This window comes from Nycticebus coucang, chromosome 14 (assembly GCF_027406575.1).
Source record: "Nycticebus coucang isolate mNycCou1 chromosome 14, mNycCou1.pri, whole genome shotgun sequence".
In the NCBI taxonomy this organism is placed as follows: Eukaryota; Metazoa; Chordata; class Mammalia; order Primates; family Lorisidae; genus Nycticebus; species Nycticebus coucang.
In genome coordinates, this window is record NC_069793.1 from 70,658,656 (window position 1) to 70,682,824 (window position 24,169).

A 24,169-nucleotide genomic window follows, 5' to 3' on the forward strand; every position below is an offset into this window, starting at 1 on the left:
ACTTACACAAACCTAGATGGTATAGCCTACAACACAACTAGGCTATATGGCATAACCTATTGCTTCTACGCTACAAAGCTGTACAGCATGTTATTGTACTGAATACTATAGCCAATTATAACACAATGGTATGTAGGTATCTAAACAGATCTAAACAGAAAAGGTACAGTTAAAAATTCAGTATAAATGATAAAGGAGGGTACAACTGATAGGGCACTTACTACCAATGGAGCTTCCAGGCCTGGAAGTTGCTCTGGGTGAGTGAGTGAATGAGTAGTGAGTGTATCTGAAGGCCTAGGACATTACTGTACCCTCCTATAGACTTTATAAATACTGTACACCTAGGCTACACGATTTATAAAAAATAAATTTTCTTCCTTCAATAATAAATTAACATAGTTTACTATAACTTACTTTATAAACTTTTAATTTTTTTTAACTTTTTGACTCTTTTGCCATAACTATCACAAACATTCCAGATAGCCATTGTACAAAAATACTGCCTTTCTTTATATCCTTATTCTATATGCTTTTTCCTATTTTTTTAATTTTACTTTTTAAATATTTTTGTTAGGGTAGCACCTGTGGCTCAGTGGGTAGGGCACTGGCCCCATATACTGAGGGTGGCAGGTTTGAACCCGACCCCAGCCAAACTGCAACAACAACAACAACAACAACAAATAGCTGGGCATTGTGGTGGGCACTCGTAGTCCCAGCTACTTAGGGGGCTGAGTCAAGAGAATCGCCTAAGCCCAGGAGTTGGAGGTTGCTATGAGCTGTGACGTCACAGCACTCTACCAAGGGCGATAAAGTGAGACTCTGTCTCTAAAAAAATTAAATAAATAAATGTTTATGTTAAAAATTAAGACACAGTGAGCAGGGCGCTGGCCCCATATACCGAGGGTGGTGGGTTCAAACCCGGCCCCGGCCAAACTGCAACAAAAAAATAGCCGGGCATTGTGGCAGGCGCCTGTAGTCCCAGCTACTCGGGAGGCTGAGTCAGGAGAATCGCTTAAGCCCAGGAGTTGGAGGTTACTGTGAGCTGTGTGACGCCACGGCACTCTACCAAGGGCGATAAAGTGAAACTCTGTCTCTACAAAAAAAAAAAATTAAGACAAAAACACACGTTGCCCTAGTCCTACACAGGATCAGGATCGCGAATATCACTGTCTTCCACCTTCGCATCTTGTCCTATTGGCTGGTATTCAAGGAAAAGAACACTCATGGAGTTGTAATCTCCTAGCCTTCTTCTTGGAAAACTTCCTATAGGACCTGCCTGAGGCTGTTTTACCATTAACTTTTTTTACATAAGTAGGAATAAAATATAAAAAGTATACTATAGTAAATACATAAACCATAGTCATTTATCATTATCAAGTATTATATACTGTCCATAATAGTACGTGTGCCATACTTTTATACAACTGGAAGCATTCCTATAAATACATGAATAATGCATTTGTTAGGACATTACAACAGCTATGTTATATAAGTGGTGTGGTCCATCATTAACCAAAACATTATCATGTATTTACTATACAATCTACCAATTGCACTCCTGGATAGTTTACCCAAATGAGTTGAAATCTATGTTTACACAAAACCCTGCTCATGAATGTTTCCTGTAACTTTATTCATAATCGCTAAAAATTAGAAGCAACCAATATGTCCCTCAATTGTTGATTAAAATGTGGTACATCCATAGGATGGATTATTACTTGGCAATAAAAAGAAATGAACTGTCAAGACACAAAAAGACATGGAAAAAACCTTAGATGTAGACTGCTAAGTGAAAGAAGCCAATCTGAAAAGGGTGATTCCAACCATATGATATCATGGAAAAGGTAAAACTATAGAAAAATTAAAAGATCAGTGGTTTCCAGGGATTTGGAAGGTGTGAGAGGAAAGTTAAGAGATGAATTGGTATGCAATCAGTGTAACCTGGCTTATTGTACACTCAATGAATCCCCAACAATTAAAAAAAAAAAAGAGAGAGATGAATTGGAGGGAGGGTGATCGGTGGGATCTAACCTAACATGCACAATGTGAGGGTGTTCAGCACACCTCCTAGGTGAAGTCCTCAACTACAACTTGAACTTTACCTTAAAAATGAAAACATGGGGTCAGGACACAATTATAAGAGGGACATTACCCAACAAATGCAAACAGTATAACCTTTGTTCTCTCAATGAACCGGAAACAATAAAAATGAAAACAATATAACCTACACACTTATACCCTTATACCAATCTAAAATGAAAAAAAAAAAAAAAAGATGAATTGGTGGAGCACAATGCATTTATAGGGTGGTAAACCTATTCTGCATGGTACTATAATGATAGATACATGACATTATGCATTTGTCAAAACCCATAAAACTATACAATACAAAGAGTAAATCCTATGTAAACTATGAACTTTAATCAATAATGATGTATTACACCAAGTGTGATGGTTCATGCCTGTAATCCTAGCACTCTGGGAAGCCAAGATGGGAGGATGACTGGAGGCCAGAAGCTTGGGAATAGCCTGAGCAAAATGGTAAGACCTCTGCTCTATAACAACAAAAAAAGGCAGGATGGTAACAAGTAGTTCTAGCTACTTGGGAGGCTGAAGCAGGATGACCCCTTAAGCCCACGAGTTTGAGCTATAATGATATAACTGTACTTCAGCCCAAGCAATAGAGTGAGACCCTATCTCACAGAAAGGAAAAAAAGAAGAAGTATTAATATTGTTCAATCGTACTACAGGAAGAGAAGGACTTTGTACAAAAAATAAAAAGTATCAAGCAAAAAAAAAAAAGACTACACAAGATAAAGCTCATTATTATTAAATTTATTAGAGATAAAATTACTCTGTGAAATTGCTGTAAAAGTTTCTAAATAGGGGGTGGAGACAAGATGGCTGACTGAAGCCAGTTTTCCACAGAGGCTCCCGTCCAGAAGGAGAGTTAAAGGACATAAATTTAGCGAGTAACCTGGAGGATTAGAGCTGCACCAAGAGAGAAGGTTGAAGAACGCACATCAACCCCGCTGAGGCGAGCTGCGACCCCAAAGACACAAACAAAAGGTACAAAATCCATCACCAAGCAAATGAGAGTCCCCTAACCCATGAGAACGGCTAAGAGTGCCCCACAAACAAATGAGCAGAGTTCAAAGGTCCTTCCACTACACTCCATGGGAGAGACCCTCTAAAAACTGGACCTACCTCCCCTACTAGGGTGCCATGGCATTCTCCTGCCAGGCATAAAACTGTAAAAAACTGTATATATTCTCTACCTGAAATTCAGAGCTCTTAGCACTCCCCTCCACTCTCACTCTGAGGTCTGGAGGCCTATCCCACAGGAGTCCAGATTCTTGGGTGATTTCTCGAGGGGTACGGACAGGGCCTGGACTGCAGCTGGTAAGTGCTGATTTTGCTGCACAGGAATGAGGAGAGGACAGTCGGCTGAGAGGGAACCATGCCAGACCAGCAGTGCCCCAAGGCGCAGAGCAGCAGCCGTTTTTGGCAACAATAGGGCTCACCCCCGGATATTCCTAAGTCAAAACCCCTGTCTCTCTGGGCAACCAGAGGAGTCCGGGCATCTTCTCAGGTGGCAACCACCATGGAACAGATCTGGGACGGAAACCCAGGCCCCATGAGTAAAGGGTTTGCCTGAGGCGGTAACGGCCTCGGTGGAGCGTGGGGACTAGAAAATGCACGCGCAGAGCCGGGAGATTCCCAGGGCGGGGCTGACCCAGAGGACCGCTTTACTGAGCCTAAGACACACCCGGCCCTCAGGGGATTGTCAGCCTATAGATAAAGGAAGGCAGGAGGCTAGAAATGACACCTAACCGAGCTACGAATACAAATCTGAAGGAGCAAAAACAGGGCCTGAGGTGCAAGTTCTGGAAACTCAAAACAGCTTCTCTTCTGCAGGGGAATTTAGCAGGGACAGAAACAAATTCCCACAAAGTTGTTCTGTTTTGTCAGTAGCACCAATCAGGGGCGGGGCTGGAACTGAGTGAACACCCCTCAAGCCTCCATCAAGCGCCCGAGGTTGTCAGGCCTCACCTCCCCCTGCTAAATGAGGCAGAGAGCAGTGGCCTGACTGAGCAGACATAGATTTCCTTGTGATTCAGGCAGGTGCAAAGCCCTGGAGTACCTGCTCATTGGAGGCAACTGGGTCACAGCCCAACAGAGTTATCAGTGACTGGGTGTGACAGAGGTGCAAGGTGGGGAAGGAGGCATCAACCTTCCCAGACTGATCTATTTCCTGGGTGGGTCCTCCTGACTTCACGGAGCACTGGAGAAAGTCGTATTTGAGTTGTCAGCAGACCCCTGCAATCTAGTTGCCAGAGACCTTTTAAACTCTCCTACCTGAGACAGGTGCTGACTGAGACAATTGATTTGGACCTTTTGAACTGAGCCAATCGCCTGATGACTATCCAAGTGGTGCTCTGGGTGTGTGGTTATAGGAATGTTTGATTTTCCTTTTCCAATTGTTACCTGTGAGAGGCAGGGTGACTTAATTCCTGGTAGTTCTCCACAGCTGAGACTTCAACCCAGAGTTGTTACACTAGGGTTGGACGGAGACCAGCTGAAAACAAGACAGAACCACTTAGCCCCACCACACCAAACAGGTCCCCAGTTTCTCAGGCCGTAGCACTGTACTGGTCCTCGACAAAGCTCCAGGGAAAAAATCAAACAGTGCAAAACAATCATGGGGCGGAATAAGCACGAAATCTGTGGTAACATGAATAACCAGAATAGATCAACTCTCCCCCCCCCGCCAAGGAAAGATATGGCAGATGTAACTGAAGATCCCATTCATAAACAGCTGGCCAAGATGTTAGAAATTGAATTCATAATTTGGATTGCAAACAAGATTAATAGAATGGAGGAAAATTTGGAATTAGAAATTCGAGGAGCAATTCAAAAGTCGGAATTAGAGATTCGAGGAGAAATTCAAAAGTTTCTCAAGAATTTAACGAATTTAAAGACAAAACCACCAAAGATTTTGATGCACTAAAGCAAGAATTTGCAGCCCTCAAAAATCTGAAAAATACAGTAGAATCCCTCAGTAACAGAGTGGAGCAAGCAAAAGAAAGGATTTCTGACATTGAAGACAAAGAACATTCCCAACTCTCAAAGAGGAAGAGAAATGGAGAGCAAAAATGGATCATTCTCTCAGACAGCTCTGGGGTAATTCAAAGAAGGCTAATATCCACCTCATTGGAATCCCTAAAAGTGATGAAGTGGCTTCGCAAGGCACAGAGGCCCTTCTCCATGAAATTATGAAAGAGAATGCTCCAGACATGCCAAGAGATTCTGAAATTCAGATAGCAGACCGTTTCAGAACCCCAGCACAACTCAATCCGAATAAGACATCCCCCGGGCACATCATAATTAACTTCACTAAATTTAATATGAAGGAGAATATCCTGAAAGCAGCCAGACGTAAGAAATCCATTACCTACAAAGAAAAGAATATTAGAATGACTGCTGATCTCTCTGCTGAAACTTTTCAAGCCAGAAGAGGGTGGTCATCAACTTTTAATCTCCTAAAACAAAATAACTTTTAAACCCGGACCCTGTATCCAGCTAAACTGAGTTTCATTTATGATAGAGAAATTAAATACTTTAATGACATTCATATGTTGAAGAAATTTGCCATAACCAAACCAGCTCTTCAGGATATTCTCAGACCTATCCTCCATAACGACCAGCCCAATCCTCTACCACAAAAGTAAACTCACTCAGAAACTTTTGATCAAACTCCAAATTCCACAGTGGCCAAAGGATTAAAAATGTGCACTGGACTTTCGAAAAACTCGATACCCAAAATTTTACCAGAGTTATCAATATTCTCCATTAATGTGAACGGCTTAAACTGTCTTCTAAAGAGGCACGGGTTAGCTGACTGGATACAAAACCTCAGGCCAGATATTTGCTGCAGACAGGATCACATCTTACCTTAAAATATAAACACAGACTCAGGGTGAAGGGATGGTTGTTCATATTTCAGGCAAATGGTAATCAGAAAAAAGCAGATGTTACAATTCTATTTGCAGACACAATAGGCTTTAAACCAATAAGAGTAAGGAAGGATAAGAATGGTCACTTCATATTTGTTAAGGGTAATACTCAATATGATGAGATTTCAATTATTAATATTTATGCACCCAACGAGAATGCGCCTCAATTTATAAGAGAAACTCTAACAGACATGAGCAACTTGATTTCCTCTAGCTCCATAACAGTCAGAGATTTCAACACTCCTTTGGCAGTGTTGGATAGATCCTCCAATAAGAAGCTAAACAAAGAAATTTTAGATTTAAACCTAACCATTCAACATTTGGATTTAGCTGACATCTACAGAACATTTCATCCCAACAAAACTGAATACACATACTTCTCATCAGCCCATGGAACTTACTCCAAAATCGATCACATCTTAGGTCACAAGTCTAACCTCAGTACATTTAAAGGAATAGAAATTATTCCTTGCATCTTCTCGGACCACCATGGAATAAAAGTTGAACTCAGTAAAAACAGGAATCTGCATACTCATACAAAAACATGGAAGTTAAATAACCTTATGCTAAATGATAGCTGGGTCAGAGATGAGATTAAGAAGGAAATCGCCAAATTTTTGGAAAAAAACGGCAATGAAGACAGGAATTATCAGAACCTCTGGGATACTGCAAAGGCAATCCTAAGAGGGAAATTTATAACACCGCAAGCCTTCCTCAAGAGAACAGAAAGAGAGGAAGTTAACAACTTAATAGGACATCTCAAGCAACTGGAAAAGGAAGAACATTCCAACCCCAAAACCAATAGAAGAAAAGAAATAACCAAAATTAGAGCAGAATTAAATGAAATTGAAAACAGAAGTATTATACAACAGATCAATAAATCAAAAAGCTAGTTTTTTGGCCGGGCATGGTGGCTCACGCCTGTAGTCCCAGCGCTGTGGGAGGCCGAGGTGGGTGGATTGCCTGAGCTCAGAGGTTCAAAACCCATATGAGCAGCAGTCAGCCAGAGTAAGACCCCGTCTCTACCAACAACATCAAAAAAAACAGCCAGCACCGCAGGAGAAGGAAGAAAATCACCAGAAAAGGAGTACTTCAAACAAACATGAACAAGCACACTGAAATTAAAAATAAAAAAAAAAAAAGCTAGTTTTTTGAAAAGGTCAATAAAATAGATAAACCTTTGGCTAACCTAACCAAGAAAAAAAGAGTAAAATCTCTAACTTCATCAATCAAAAATGACAAAGACGAAATAACAACAGACTCCTCATAAATTAAAAAAAATCCTTAATGAATATTACAAGAAACTTTATTCTCAGAAATATGAAAATCTGAAAGAAATCGAGCAATACTTGGAAGCACGTCACCTTCCAAGACTTAGCCAAAATCAAGTGGAAATGTTGAACAGGCCAATATCAAGTTCTGAAATAGCATCAACCATACGAAATCTCTCTAAAAAGAAAAGCCCGGGACCAGATGGCTTCATGTCAGAATTCTACCAAACATTTAAAGAGGAACTAGTACCTATATTACTCAACCTGTTCCAAAATATAGAAAAAGAAGGAAGACTACCCAACACTTTCTATGAAGCAAACATCACCCTGATCCCCAAACCAGGAAAAGACCCAACAAGAAAACCAATAGATAGACCAATATCACTAATGAATATACATGCAAAAATATTCAACAAGATCCCAACAAACCGAATCCAGCAACACATCAAACAAATTATACATCATGACCAAGTCGGTTTTATCACAGGGTCTCAAGGCTGGTTCAATATACGTAAATCTATAAGTATAATTCAGCATATAAACAAATTAAAAAACAAAGACCATATGATTCTCTTAATTGATGCAGAAAAAGCTTTTGATAATATCCAGCATCCCTTTATGATCAGAACACTTAAGAAAATTGGTATAGAAGGGACATTTCTTAAACTGATAGAGGCCATCTACAGCAAACCCACAGCCAATATCATATTGAATGGAGTTAAATTGAAATCATTTCCACTCAGATCAGGAACCAGACAAGGCTGCCCATTGTCTCCACTGCTCTTTAACATTGTAATGGAAGTTTTAGCCATCACAATTAGGGAAGAAAAGGAGATCAAGGGTATCCATATAGGGTCAGAAGAGATCAAACTTTCACTCTTCACAGATGATATGATTGTATACCTGGAAGACACCAGGGATTCTACTACAAAACTCTTAGAAGAGAACAAGAAATACAGCAGCATCTCAGGTTACAAAATCAACATTCATAAATCGGTAGCCTTTATATATACCAACAATAGTCAAGCTGAAAAAAACAGTTAAGGACTGTATTCCATTCACAGTAGTGCTAAAGAAGATGAAATATTTGGGAGTTTATCTAACAAAGGATGTGAAAGATCTCTATAAAGAGAACTATGAAACTCTAAGAAAAGAAATAGCTGAAAATGTTAACAAATGGTAAAACATACCATGCTCCTGGCTGGGAACAATGAACATTGTTAAAATGTGCATACTACCCAAAGCAATATACAATTTTAATGCAATCCTATTAAAGCTCCACTGTCATACTTTAAAGATCTTGAAAAAATAATACTTGGTTTTATATGGAATCAGAAAAAACCTCGAATAGCCAAGACATTACTCAGAAATAAAAACAAAGCAGGAGGAATCACACTACCGAACCTCAGACTATACTATAAATCGATAGGATCAAAACAGCATGGTACTGGCACAAAAACAGAGAAGTAGATGTATGGAACAGAATAGATAACGAAGATCAAATAACCAACCATTATTTGATCTTTGACAAGCCAATTAAAAGCATTCAATGGGGGGGGGGCGGTGCCTGTGGCTCAAAGGGGTAGGGCGCTGGCCCCATATGCTGGAGGTGGTGGGTTCAAACCCAGCCCTGGCCAAAAAATGCAAAAAAAAAAAAAAAAAACATTCAGTGGGGAAAAGATTCCCTATTTAACAAATGGTGCTGGGTGAACTGGTTGGCAACATGTAGAAGACTGAAACTGGACCCACACCTTTCACCATTAACTAAGATACACGCTCACTGGATTTAAGATTTAAACTTAAGACATGAAACTATAAAAATGCTAGAAGAGAGTGCAGGGAAAACCCCTGAAGAAATTGGTCTGGGTGAGTATTTTATGAGGAGAACCCCCTGGGCAATTGAAGCAGCTTCAGAAATATACTACTGGGACCTGATCAAACTAAAAAGCTTCTGCACAGCCAAGAGCACAGTAAGTAAAGCAGGCAGACAGCCCTCACAATGGGAGAAGATATTTGCAGGTTATGTCTCCGACAAAGGTTTAATAACCAGAATCCACAGAGAACTCAAACGTATTAGCAAGAAAAGAACAAGTGATCCCATCGCAGGCTGGGCACAGGACCAAGAGAAACTTCTCTGAAGACAACAGGTGCACGGCCTACAGACATATGAAAAAATGCTCATCATCCTGAATCATCAGAGAAATGCAAATCAAAACTACTTTGAGATATCATCTAACTCCAGTAAGATTAGCCCATATCACAAAATCCCAAGACCAGAGATGCTGGCGTGGATGTGGAGAAAAGGGAACACTTCTACACTGCTGGTGGGAATGCAAATTAATTCATTCCTTTTGGAAAGATGTTTGGAGAATACTTAGAGATCTAAAAATAGACCTGCCATTCAATCCTATAATTCCTCTACTAGGTATATACCCAGAAGACCAAAAATCACATTATAATAAAGATACTTGTACCAGAATGTTTATTGCAGCCCAATTCACAATTGCTAAGTCATGGAAAAAACCCAAGTGCCCATCGATCCACGAATGAATTAATAAATTGTGGTATATGTACACCATGGAATATTATGCAGCCTTAAAGAAAGATGGAGACTTTACCTCTTTCATGTTTACATGGATGGAGCTGGAACATATTCTTCTTAGTAAAGTATCTCAAGAATGGAAGAAAAAGTATCCAATGTACTCAGCCCTACTATGAAACTAATGTATGGCTTTCACATGAAAGCTATAACCTTATAACCTAAGAATATGGGGAAGGGGGAGAGGAAGGGGAGGGAGGGGAGAGAGGGCAGAGGATGGGTGGAGGGAGGGTGATTGGTGAGATTACACCTGCGGTGCATCTTACAAGGGTACATGTGAAATTTATTAAATGTAGAATCTAAATGTCTTAACACAATAACTAAGAAAATGCCAGGAAGGCTATGTTAACCAGTGTGATGAAAATGTGTCAAACGGTCTATAAAACCAGTATATGGTGCCCCATGATCGCATTAATGTACACAACTATGATTTAATAATAATAAAAAAAAGTTTCTAAATACTCTGAATTTCTACACTTATCTCACTGCAGACTAGGATACTATACTTTGAGTAATGGTGATGTAGGATCCCCTCCACTAGACACAGTCCTGTTTGCAATGGTCCTCTTTACTGCTTGGTACATAATGCTCTTAACCATACTGGCTAGTACGTCCAATAATTCCATTTGAAGCTGCATTAATTTTTCGCCACTGCAATGCCTTTGGCTGACTTTAGCTTTGGCGGCCAAAACCACTATTTTCATAAGAATAGCATCAAGCTAAGTCTCCACTAGGCTCCCCATATGGTGCCATTTCTTTGACACTTAAAATGCAGACTTTCATCCTCTTAAATTTCATCTTGTTAGCTTCAGCCCATCTTTTCAAGCTCTCTCTGCCATCTAATATATTAGGTTTTCCCTTCCAGTCTCGGTCACCTGAAAAGCTACTAATATGCCATCTGTTCAAACATTTACCAAACATCTACCTTGCCTTTACTAGGTTTTGAGGATTAACAATGACCCAGAAATGGCCTGTTTCTAAGAATATTAATGGTGACCATTAATAAGGGAAGTTGGTAAATATAAACCTAAAAAGTTCTATACTAGAAAATTAAATGAACAAAATAAATAAAATCAGGTAGAAAGAAACAAAAATCTATCCTACCCTTCTACACAGCAAAGAAAATGATCAATAAAGAGCCAACTCACAAAATGGGAGAAAATATTTGCAAACTACCCATCTGACAAGGAATTAATAATTAAAATATATAAGAAGCTCCAACAACTTGAGAGTAAAAAAATCAATTAAACCAATTAAAAATTGAACTAAGGATCTGAACAGACTTTTCTCGAAAGAAGACATCCATGGGGTGGGGGGGTGTAAAAACCTATCTATTGGGTACATAAACACTACAGGTGCTGGGCACACTAAAAGCCCCAAATTAAGCAATATAAAAGGTATTCATGTAACAGAAACATTTGTACTCCCTTAATATTTTGAAATTTTAAAAAACAACATACAGGCCAGATACGGTGGCTCATGCCTATAATTCCAGCACTTTAGGAGGCCAAGGCAGGTGGATTGACTTAGCTCACAAGTTCGAGAACAATCTGAGCAAGAGCAAGACCCCTGTCTCTTAAAAAAAAAAAAAAATAGCTGGGCATTGTGGTGGGCACGTATACTCCCAACTACTTGGGAGGCTGAGGCAAGAGAATCGCTTAAGCCCAAGAATTGAAGGTTGCTGTGAGCTGTGACACCACAGCATTCTACCAAGGGCAACAAAGTGAGACTCTGTCTCAAAAAAATAAATAAATAAAAAACAACATACAAATAGCCAACAAGTATATTTAAGAAAAGCTCAACATCATTAGTCATCAGGGAAATGCAAATCAAAACTACAATGAAGTATCATCTCACCCAGTTAAAATGGCTTTTATCAAAATGACAATTATGAATGCTGGCAAAAAGGATGCTGGCACACTGTTGGTAGGAACATAAATTAGCGCAACCACTATGGAGAACAGTTTGGAGGTTCTTCAAAAAACTAAAAATAGGGCAGCACCTGTGGCTCAAAGGAGTGGGGCGCCGGCCCCATATGCCGGAGGTGGCGAGTTCAAAGCCAGATCCGGCCAAAACTGCAAAAAAAAAAAAAAAGAAAAAAACAACTAAAAATGGAACTACCATATGACCCAGCAATCCCACTGCTTGTTTTATCACCAAAGGAGGGGAACGCAGTATAACAAAAAGATATCTACATTCCTATGTTTATTATTAACACTATTCACAGTAGCCAAGATATAGTATCAAACTAAGTCTCCACCAATAGATGACGGATAAAGAAACTGTGGTACATACGTACACAATGAAATATTATATAGCCACCCAAAACAAAAAAAAAAAGAAATCCTGCCATTTGAAACAACTGGATAGCACTGGCAAGAATTATGTGAAGGAAAATGAGCTAAGCACAAAAAGACAAATTTTACATATTCTCACTCATGTGGGAAATATTAAAAACAATTTATCTCTTATAGATAAGAGTAGAATGATGATTAGCAGAGGCCAGGAAAGGCAGCAAGGATGGAGGGGATAAAGTGGGGATGGTTAATGGGTACAGAAATATTGTTAGCCCAGCGAGAATGGCCCACATCACAAAATCTCAAAACTGCAGATGCTGGCGTGGATGTGGAGAGAAGGGAACACTTTTACACTGCTGGTGGGACTGCAAACTAGTACAACCTTTTTTGAAGGAAATATGGAGAAACCTCAAAGAACTCAAGCTAGACCTCCTATTTGATCCTGCAATCCCATTACTGGGCATCTACCCAGAAGGAAAAAAATTCTTTTATTCTAAGGACACTTGCACTAGACTGTTTATTGCGGCTCAGTTTACAATCGCCAAAATGTGGAAACAGCCTAAATGCCCACCAACCCAGGAATGGATTAACAACCTGTGGTATATGGACACCAGGAATACTATTCAACCATTAAAAAAATGGAGACTTGGGTAGTGCCTGTGGCTCAAAGGAGTAGGGCACCGGCGCCATATGCCGGAGGTGGTGGGTTCAAACCCAGCCCGGGCCAAAAACTGCAAAAAAAAAAAAAAAAAAAATGGAGACTTTACATCCTTTGTTTTAACCTGGATGGAAGGGAAACACATTTTTCTTAGTAAAGCATCACAAGAATGGAGAAGCATGAATCCTATGTACTCAATTTTGATATGAGGACAATTAATGACAATTAAGATCACGGTGGGGGTGGGGGAAGGGGAGAGCAGAGAGAAAGAAGGAGGGAGGGGTGGGGAAAGGAAGAGCAGAGAGAGGGAAGGAGGGAGGGGGTGGGGCCATGGTGTGTGTGCCACACCTTTTAGGGGCAAGACACGATTACAAGAGGGACTTTACCTAACAATTGCAATCAGTGTAACTGGGCTTATTGTACCCTCAATGAATCCCCAACAATAAAAAAATAATAATAATTTAAATATATATATATATAGTTAGATAAGCAGAATGAGCAATATTTGATAGCATAACAAACTGACCGTAATCAATAATCATTTAAGGTATATTTTAAAATAACTGAGAGAATGAAACTAGAATGTTCCTAATGCAAAGAACCGTTAAGTGTCTGAGGTGATGGATATCCCAATTACTCTCATTTGATTAATTCACATGGTATACATGTATCAAAACTATTATGTATGCATAATAATTTAAAATAAATTTGTTTTGTTTTGTTTTTTTGAGACAGAGCCTCAAGCTGTTGCCCTGGGTAGACGCTGTGGCGTCACAGCTCACAGCAACCTCCAACTCCTGGACTTAAGTGATTCTTTTGCCTCAACCTCCCAAGTAGCTGGGACTACAGGCACCTGCCACAACGCCTGGCTATTTTTTGGTTGTAGTTGTCATTGTTTGGCAGGCCCAGGGTGGATTTGAATCCACCAGCTCTCGTGTATGTGACTGGCACCTTAGCCACTTGAGCTACAAGTGCCGAGTCAATAAAAAATTTTTTAAAATATACAGTATTAGGCAGAACCACTAACATCTTCAGCAGGAAGGATCAAATTCAGATATTTTCTATTTTAGATTTCAGTTCTATAAAAATCAAATGCTGGCTGGTAATAGAAGCCTAACTCATTGGCTCATACACTCTTTTCTTTCTCAACAGTGGGTACTGTTATAGGCAGTCTGGCTAAGTTTGGCTCCTTCTGATGAAACACAAGACTTATGAGATTGAGGCATACTGGTAAGGTTCTAGAAGTTTTATTTATTATTCAAGGCTCATAGTTTATTATGAAGGAAGAAACTAGTAGCTGAAGAAATGAGAAAAGCAAAATCAAATGAGGTAGAAGGGATTTTAGAAATAAGGCTGTATACTCAAAGAAATTAAATCCTAGAGATCTCAAATGCCTCACTGAAGTTAGCAGTTAACTTATTTTAAGTATAATAACTTCTTCCATTTATATAGTATTTTGGTTGTCAAAGTAAATAATTAACAAACTATTCTTAAAAGCCATGGGTCCTGGCTAGCAATGTTGTGTCTGTGTAATCATCTTAGGCCTAACCAGGCCCTTTTAGGTCACAAATCTGGCCTCCCCAGACATGAGTTTGTAACTCCTACTAACAGTATTATAAAAACTTATGATCAATAATAATTTTAAAATTTGGTTTTGTTTAGAGACTACAGCTTTTGAACCTAATGGTTTATGTATTTAATTGATGACTACTGTGATTTAAATGCCTAAGGATTTGAAAATAATTGTTTTTATTGAATTGTACAATCACAAATAATTTTAAGAACAATTCATTTACTGAATGAAAACTACAATTTTCTAATAGCACCAGTTTATAAGACTGTCAGTCAACAATGACAATTTAGTTTTAAAGTAATCATCTAATATGATATTTTTTTCTTATAGTAATTAGATGGCAGGGCCAGTTATCTATTAAGGACACTCTGAAGTGAGATGGAGTATTAAATAAATAATAAAAACTTACAAAAATAATGTAAGTAAAGACACAAGCAAAGGAAAGAGAAATAGGGGGGAAAAATAGAATCTACTTAGTGCCAGTTCATCACAAAGCAACTAGTCATAAGTCAAAACATACTTCTTGAAGCTCAAAGCAAAGATGAGCAGTAAGCTTCTTGGTTGACTCCCTCCAATGGAGCATATGCTCTACAAGGCCAAAGACTTTGTCTTTATCTCCAGACCTCAGAACTATGCCTTGCTTATGGGAGGTGATAGATAAGTAATGGTTAAATGAAGGAATGAATAAACAAATGAATGAATGAATGGAGCTAGAAAGACCAGTCAGGAAAACACTTCAGAGAAACCCGAAGGCCGGGAAAGGATTTCTTTTTTTTTTTTATAGAGACAGAGTCTCACTATACCGCCCTCGGTAGAGTGCCGTGGCATCACATGGCTCACAGCAACCTCTAACTCTTGGGCTTAACGCGATTCTCTTGCCTCAGCCTCCCGAGCAGCTGGGACTACAGGCGCGCGCCACAACGCCCGTCTATTTTTCTGTTGCAGTTTGGCCGGGGCTGGGTCTGAACCCGCCACCCTCAGCATATGGGGCCGGCGCCCTACTCACTGAGCCCCAGGCGCCGCCCCAGGAAAGGATTTCTAACGCAGTTTTTAGAGAAGCCCAAACAAGTGATTGCCTAAGAGCCATCACTCTTCTCATCAAGTCATATGAATCACCTGGTGCTCTCCCAACCGATAAAACAATGAGAGAGAGAGAGAAATGGAGAATTCTGTAAGAACATTACAATAATCAGGAGTGTCCAACAATGAAAGGAAGAATCTTTGAGGTATTATATTAACATTCCCAACCAACCCTTCAGCAGGTAAGATGCAGCAACAAACTACTCTCCCATAATTTTCCCCACTGCCTATTCCTTAGAACTCAGCTCAAATGTCACTATCTCTATGAAGGCTTCCTAGAATCCCTCAAATGGGATTAGTCACTCCTAATTATAGCTCTCAGAGAAGTCTGCTGAAACACTTATCCCAATTTACTAAAAGTATTTGTTAGCATTAATTTTCACCTCTAGCCTAGAAAGGCACTATATCTCCTCGTTTACTGCTGTATCCCCAGCCAAGAATAAGGCAGCTTCAATAAAACAGACAGCAACACACATTTTTCTGGAATGATACGGAGTCTAAATACACTTCTAAAAATCACATTAAAAAGTCACTAAAGTAAAATGACTTACAAATGCCTAGCCAATGGCCATTCTTCCCTTCATCCTTGCCAAATAAACCCTAATTTTTTCCAGAAAAGTAATTAACACCTAAACATTTGTTTTCCCAGACTCCCGTAATGTTTGGTGTCCCCATGTGACATAATTCTAGCAGTAAGCTTGGAAGAATTCGGAGGAAATGGCTGCTTTAATCATAAACTAGGAAGAGTGTTGGTTCTGCCTTTTGCCCCTCTCTTTCTCAAACATTCTTTCTGTGGCTACAGTAGCTATTTTGTAACCATAAAGTCATAAGTACAAGAGTTGAAAGCACACACTCTAAAGCTGGCAGAGTGAAAAAACAGAAAGAGCCCAGGTCCCAAATGGTATTGTTGGCATCTGAAGCCAAGCCAACAACAACCACCTCCCTCCTTCTCATTAAGTGAAGAAAATTAATTCCTACATTTTAAGTCACTGGTAGGTTTTCTATTACCTAGCGCTGAAAATATTTCTAATTGCTACAAACAAGAAGCATACTAGAGAATCAAGACAAAGATGCTTCTTACCAGTCCGAATCATCAATTCCTTGTAAGCTACTGGTCCCTTACCATAAATGAGTAATTGATTAGCATGAGATTGAAAATGATCTGAGCAAATTAAGATAATACAGAGCAGAAATGAAAGGAAGACTGAGAGTATGCTTCACAATATTATGTTCCCTAAAAGCCAGGCAATCACTCTCCCTAGTAAGCCCTCTTTTTAAAAAAAAAAAACATAGGGCGGTGCCTGTGGCTCAGTCGGTAAGGCGCCGGCCCCATATACCAAGGGTGGCAGGTTCAAACCCGGCCCGGGCTGAACTGCAACCAAAAACAAACAAAAAAAAAAAACATAGTAACAGTACAAGCCGTCTACTTGGAAAATGGCTTTCAGGTTGCTTACAAATATAAAATACACAGATACAGACATACACACATATGCACACACCCCTTAGGATAATGGTAATAATCAATGGGATACAGTTAATAAAGTAGAAAAAAATTAAAGAATAGTACCAACATCCCTTGCTAACGATAGCTTTTGCAATTCATGACCAAATTTTGCTCTGAGCTTCCCAGAAGCCCAAATCATAAGGAAAAGGGTGAAACTCAAACTAGTTTACACCCACTGTCTCGTGAAGGAAGCATTTCAGTTTTGTTAAGAGACAACTATTATTGGTAAAAACAGGGTTGGGAAACTTCAGCAAAAGTCCAGATAGCAAATATTTTAGGCTTTGCAGGCTATTTCATCTGTCTCAACAGCTCAACTCTCCCTTTTTTTGTTTGAGACAGAGTCTCACTATGTCGCCCTTGGTAGAGTGCTGTAGTGTCACAGCTCACAGCAACCTCAAACTCCTGGGCTTAAGCAATTCTCTTGCCTCAGCCTCCCAAGTAGCTGGGACTACAGGCGCCCGCCACGACACCCAGCTATTTTTACTTTTATTTTATTTGGTTGTAGTTGTCATTGTTTGGCAGGCCTGGGCTGGGTTCGAGTCCGCCAGCTCTGGTGTATGTGGCTGGCACCCTAGCCACTGAGCTACAGTCCCCAAGCCTGAACTCTCCCTTTTGTAACACAAAAGTAGCCATAGACAATATGTAAATGAATGTGTGCAGCTGTGTTCTAACAACGATTTGTTTACAAAACAGGCAATGGGTCATATTTGTCCCACTGGCAATAGTTTGATGACCCTTGAGTCAAAGGACTCAATGAATATGAGTGCCAGGCCTCAGCTGATTTAAAATATCAGTTCACTGGAAGAATACTGGGTGTCTCACAGAAGTTTGGAGAAGGCTAAAGAAACAAGCTTAAGGCTTAACTTCCAGAACAAGCACAAAGATATACTGAAGAATTAGTTTAGACCAATGAGGAAACCATGATAGCTACTTTTGATCACCAGATGCTAGAATGTCTTTAAGCCTTAAATCCAAGTATGGTGTGGCCAGACTGTAGAAATTAAAGTCACTAGAAGCAGGGAAGCTTGGAAAGCAATTATGTAAATTTTTACCTCCTAAAGGATTGCAACTTTGCCCCTAACAAGATATATAAAACAAGGAACATAAAATGTTATCCATTTAGTTATTAGTTATCACCTATTGATACCTTTTCTTCCCATATATAGTTTTTTTTTTAATGTTCCATCCTAACATATCGTACTAACTCTAACAAACCAAAAATGTTCTCACCATCTCCCCCCAAAGGGAATCACAAAAAGTCTAGATCAGTTACTATACCCCAGCATTAAATTCTAAGGAATTTATCTTTCATTTGTTGAATTCCTTAAATACCAATTAAATACCTCTAAATCTCAATGCCTTTGTTCAGGCTGTTACCTCTGCTCAGAATCCCTCATCTCTCATTATCCTCCTTTGTTTCCTTGAAAAGAAAGTCGGCAGGTGCCATCTCTGATGCAGTCCTCACCTAAAGGCTTGAGTAGGCCTCCACCTTGAAGATCTTAGAGCACCATATGAAGATTCTTAATGGCTTTATTTACCACTAGTGTCTTGTATCTCCACCCAGATGAAAAGCTCCTTTGTTTAGGAAATGTGTCATTCATTTCTGTTCCCTCAGTATCTCATGGAAAGTTTCCAGCACATGGAAAATTCTCAATAATTATATCTACTGAATCCAACAAATCTAAAAAGTAAAAACATTATATATTTTACCCAATTTCTCTTTGTCTTGCCCTGATTCTTTTTATACCCCAGTATGCATACTTGTTTCCAAGGCTATTTAAAATTTTAAATATCTCTCCTAAATACTTAGAATGCAACAACAGCAAAAGCAGCTTTTTTTAAAAAAAATGATAAGTTCTTTATAAACTCAAAAGCAGTTTAGAGGCCCACTGTGTCATCAAAGCAGAAATTTTAATAGTCGCATACCAATGGAGGTCAGGGACTGCCCCCACCAGCGTTTTGTTCCATATATTCTGTTGTCCTGCATAAGTAAATATATCAAAAAATTGAGAGGAAGAAGAAGCACTTAAAGCGATGGGAGAGGTTATGGGAGGGGACATGAGGTTGGCAGTTGGTAGCTCCCACTCCCGTCTCAGTGGATCAGGCCCAGGGCAGCGGCAGCTAGAGGGTGGGGGAGGGTGACTGAGTGGTGCTGGCACTGGAGACGATCCCGTTTCAAATTACATTACAACACAGGGATCACAACAAACACAGCCACCACAGAAGACTAATGGCATTACTTCTCCCATCAGTTTAGCAGCCCCCAGGGACCTTATACTGACACGGAAACTAATTGAGACTGAAGCAGCCCTTTGGGGTTTCAGAAGAGGAAGTTTTTGCAGGGCAAAACAGGGCAATATTTTGATTAAGGGAAAATTAAATAACCTAGTAAAGAGTGGACACGAGAAATCAGTGAAAGCAAGAATCTTCCACAATCTATAATCAAAAATGTTGGAAGGAAAATTTGTACCTTTGGATGTTACAGATTAGGCATGCAGACAAGAGATGCTGATATGGATGCCCTGCGTATTGCACCAAGACACGTTGATGGAAGTGACTGTTTCATCTCATTCTATGATAGGTTGAAATTATAGGAAGAAGATTTAAGAGCTGATGAAGAGACATTTATACCAGTTATCAAACTGTTTTGATGAGATAGATATTTTCTTTGCAAGATTAGCACTGCAGACCATTCCAAAAGATTTGGATGTACAAGATGACAAGTATGCTTAAAAATTTAGATACAAGATGCATAAGATGTCTTAATGGTTACAGGGTAACCAAAGAATTTTATATCTAATGCCAAACTAGATAGCTCTCAGGTTAACTCCGAGAGCGATCATATTATGGCCAAACACCACATCTATTCCAATATATTAGATTTCCTTGGTGATGTTTCCTGGTCTATGGTAGTAGCAAGCATTTGCCAGTTTTATCCAAATGCAAGTAGCATCAATTCTTGCACATAAATTTTTCTTGGTATTTCTAAATGGTATGTGTTTAGATTGAAATAAAATTGATTGTAGGCATGGACAAAAGAACAAATATACCAAAAAAAAAAAAAACCTTTTTAATAGACATACATATCCAGTTATAAGGACTCTTAGATTAAAACCTTTACATACTATTTTTTTCTTTTTTTTTAGAGACAGTTTCACTTTGCGCCCTCAGTAGAGTGCTGTAGCATCTCAGCTCACAGCAACCTCCAGCTCTTGGGCTTAGGTGATTCTCTTGCCTCAGCTTCCCAAGTAGCTGGGACTATAGGTGCCCGCCACAATGCCCGGCTATTTTTTTGTTGTTGCAATTTGGCCAGGGGTCAGGACTGAACTCGCCACCCTCGGTATATGGGGCTGGTGCCCTACTCACTGAGCCATAGGTGCCACCCCAGCCAACTACATACTTTTTAATGAGATCCCAATCTTGCTACTGAAATCTCTCTTCTCACTTTAATTAAGCCTAGACTCCAAATATCATGTTCTACTAGGTCAACCAAGGTTTCTAGAAAAGAAGCACCTTCTATAAGATGACAATTGTAAAGAGCTGCATTTATGTAGCAATTAACAAAGCACATTCATATGCATTATTCAATTTAATTCTTTTTTTTTTTTTTTGTAGAGACAGAGTCTCACTGTACCGCCCTCGGGTAGAGTGCCATGGCATCACACGGCTCACAGCAACCTCTAACTCTTGGGCTTAAGCGATTCTCCTGCCTCAGCCTCCCGAGCAGCTGGGACTACAGGCGCCCGCCACAATGCCCAGCTGTTTGTTTTTTTTTTTTTTAAATGCCCAGCTATTTTTTTTGTTGTTGCAGTTTGGCCAGGGCTGGGTTTGAACCCGCCACCCTTGGCATATGGGGCCGGCGCCCTACTCACTGAGCCACAGGTGCCGCCCTATTCAATTTAATTCTTAACATACAATTCTTTGAACTTCTCCTTATAAGCAAAGCCCAGCTCCAAAGCCATCTCTGGTACCCTCCGGATCGCTCCCACTACAAGCACCACTACTTCCCACCACACACATCCATTTCTTATAACACTTCTCACTTAAACTGATTAGCTATTGTCCTTAGTGAGGTACAAGCAGCTTGAGGGAAGGGGACAGGCTTAGCCCAGTACAAAGTATAATAAATGCTTGATAAGTGGTCGCCAAAGTTAGTTGAGAAGAATAGTTAGTATCTTCATTTTAAAAAGTAGAAACTGATATGATTTTTCCAAATTATCCTAGCTAAGACTATAATCAGGATATTCTTGAGGGTCCTTTTTACCCCCTGCCCTCTCCTAGCACTGCTCAGTGTGCAAAAGAAGCAGCCTTAGACAGGAGTCCCCAGACAAGCCACTCTCTGAGCATCAATTTCCCCCCTTATCAAATGGGAATGATCACACTATCTTTTCTTTCTCTGAGCACACCATGAAGATTACATAAGATAATGGGGGGAAAGGTGGCTTGAGAAGCCTGAAAACACAGTATATACTAGTAGAGGGACAATACTTAGATTGATGGCTTCCAATGTTGTTGACAAAGTCAAAACCAGAGTCTGCCACAGAAGAATCATATTATTTACCCTAACAACAACCCTAAAAGAAATTTGCTTTATTGTCCTCATTATATAGATTAGAAAACTGGGCCATGGATCTTTAACGCTTGCCAAAGGTTGCAAACCTAGTAAACATCAAAGCTAGAATTAGAATTCAGGACCATCACGTCCTATAGGGTTTTCCATGCTGCTTTCTACGCAAATATAGAAGTCTTTATTCCTCTTTAACTTCAATTATCACTAAGCAGAATGGCTCTAATCTTGAGTTGGAAACATTCTACTGTCTCTCCAGTCAAATCAAACTAAGAGTTAGCACTGTAGGTAAGTACACCTTGATTCAAACCCTGTGGAGGCAAAAATTGAATACGTATATTAGAAAATGTTCTGATCTCAATTTTGAAGTTATTTTAACTAGACTGAAAAACTGACAGGAAAACCAAAGTGAATAATTCTTTTTTTTTTTTTTTAACACTCATTGCTATGATTATGATCCACAAAAGAGCCTAGGCTTTGAAATCAGATGGTTCAAACCTAGGCTTTGAAATCAGTCAGTCAGGGTAGGAAAAAAAGCCTCAACAAAAGGCCTGGAGAAATGAATGCACAAGAGAGTTAAAGAGCCGGGCGCAGTGGCTCACGGCTGTAATCCCAGCACTGTGGGAAGCTGAGGAGGGAGAATCGCTTGAGCTTGAGCTCAGGAGTTCGAGACTCGCCTGAGCGACAGTGAGACCCCAACTCATGAAAAAAATGGAAAAACCCAGCCGCACGCTGCAGCGAGCGCCTGTAATCCCAGCAGCTTCTGGAGGCTGAGGCAGCGGGGTGCCCGCAGCCCGAGTCTGAGGTTGCGGTGAGCTACCACGCCCACTGCACTCTGCTCAGGAGCATAGGGTGGGACCCTGTCTCAACAAAAAAAAAAAAAGAGAGAGTTAAAGATGCTGCTAGGGCTAGAGCAAGTAGGGTTGGTAGAGGGACCTGAAAAAAATAACAGTTCTCTATCTTTCTCTTCTTCCCCAAACACCCCCACATCCTGCAAGGAACCTAGCTTGTGAAGCTTCCTACACTGCCCATAATATATAGACTGGTAAATCACTAAGAAAGTAAAAACTTTCCTTTGAGGACACTTCACCCTAAATGCCTCTGCAGAGACAGACTGAATGGCAGACACATTGTCAGAAAACACATGTTGTCATAATGCAGTCTTCAGACAATTTGGGGCAGGCTTTTTTAGTAGGGTGATGTAGCTGCTATTATTTGAAGCTTAAATACACATATGCCTATAGTCAAGAATAATTTTACTGGGGATGAGAGTGTAGAGAAATTTTAAGAACATATCAGAATTTACAAAAGAGAAGAATAGTGTGAATGTATAATTTTTCTCAGAAAGAGCTTTGGCACAGGGCAGGCATCTAAACCCAGGGATGCCAGGGTCCAAACTGTTTCCTATAGTCAGAACCTCTTAGCCCTCAGTGAGACCTGTGAATGGACTTCAAATGAAAGCAACAGATTCACTGTGGCAGTGACTTCACCATCCAAAATTCATTTCCTTGACAAGTTCCAACAGCTTCCCTGAGTGTCTATTAGATGCAATTCCCTGTATCAAGTACATCCAAGAGATGCCCAATAAATCATAGGCAACGGACATATAAAGAATTAATCATGAGCCCATTCCTATAATCCCAACAGGCCAAGGGAGGAATATCACTTCAGGCTATGAGTCCGAGATCAGCCTGGATACACAGGGAGAACCCATCTCTTCAAAAAAAAAAAAAAGCTGAATGTAGTAGCATGTACCTGTAGTCCTAGTTACTCAGAAGGTTGAGACAGGCGGATCACGGGAGTTCAGGAGTTCAAGGCTATAGGGAACTTTGATCATACCTGTGCTCTAGCCTGGGAGACAGAGTGAGATCCTGTCTCAAGAAAAAAATAAAAATAAAAATAAATCATAAAGCAGGAATAATGAAGTAAATGTTCCAGCAGAAGTGGGGGGGGGAGAGTCTATGGCATACTGTCCTGGATACAACTGATCTTGCCTGATATCAGAAGATAAACAGGATTGGGCCTTGTCAGTACTTGGATGGGAAGAATAGGAACAAAAGGGATCAATTATGACTATGCAGGTCAGAGAGGCTTCACCAAGCAATTCCTACTTCTTATGTATACCCCCTCACTGTACTCAGCTCCGACATCCACACTCAGACATCTGAACTCAGACTCCAGAGGGTTTTGTCACATAGTAAAGAAAGCAGCTGGCTAAGCAAGACAGAGGAGAGGGTAAAAGCAAAAAACTAGAGAAGTAAATGTACTAGGGTATATCTAAGGAGTAGCCAGTGGCCAAAGTTGGAGCGCAGACTATACAAAGGAACTGATAAGAAAAATGAGCCAGGAAAGGTACATTTGGTTCAATCCTAGAGAGCCCTGAATGGTTGTCTAAGGAACTTGACGTTTCTTCTATAAGCAAAAGGCAACTATTACAAAGGTTTTAAGCAGAGCAGTGGCATAATTTGACTCATTTTTTTTAATTAATTGCTTTATTTATTTTGTGTGTGTGTGTGAGAGACAGAGTCTTATACTCTGTCACCCTGGGTAGTGTCATAGCATTATAGCTCACAGCAACCTCAAACTCTTAGGTTCAAGCAATT

General features: G+C 39.9%; 1 pseudogene; it reads left to right on the forward strand.

The window, feature by feature from the left end:
• Positions 1-226: 226 nt before the first annotated feature.
• LOC128564535 (poly(A) polymerase alpha-like) lies at positions 227-20,008 on the forward strand (annotated as a pseudogene).
• Positions 20,009-24,169: the final 4,161 nt, after the last annotated feature.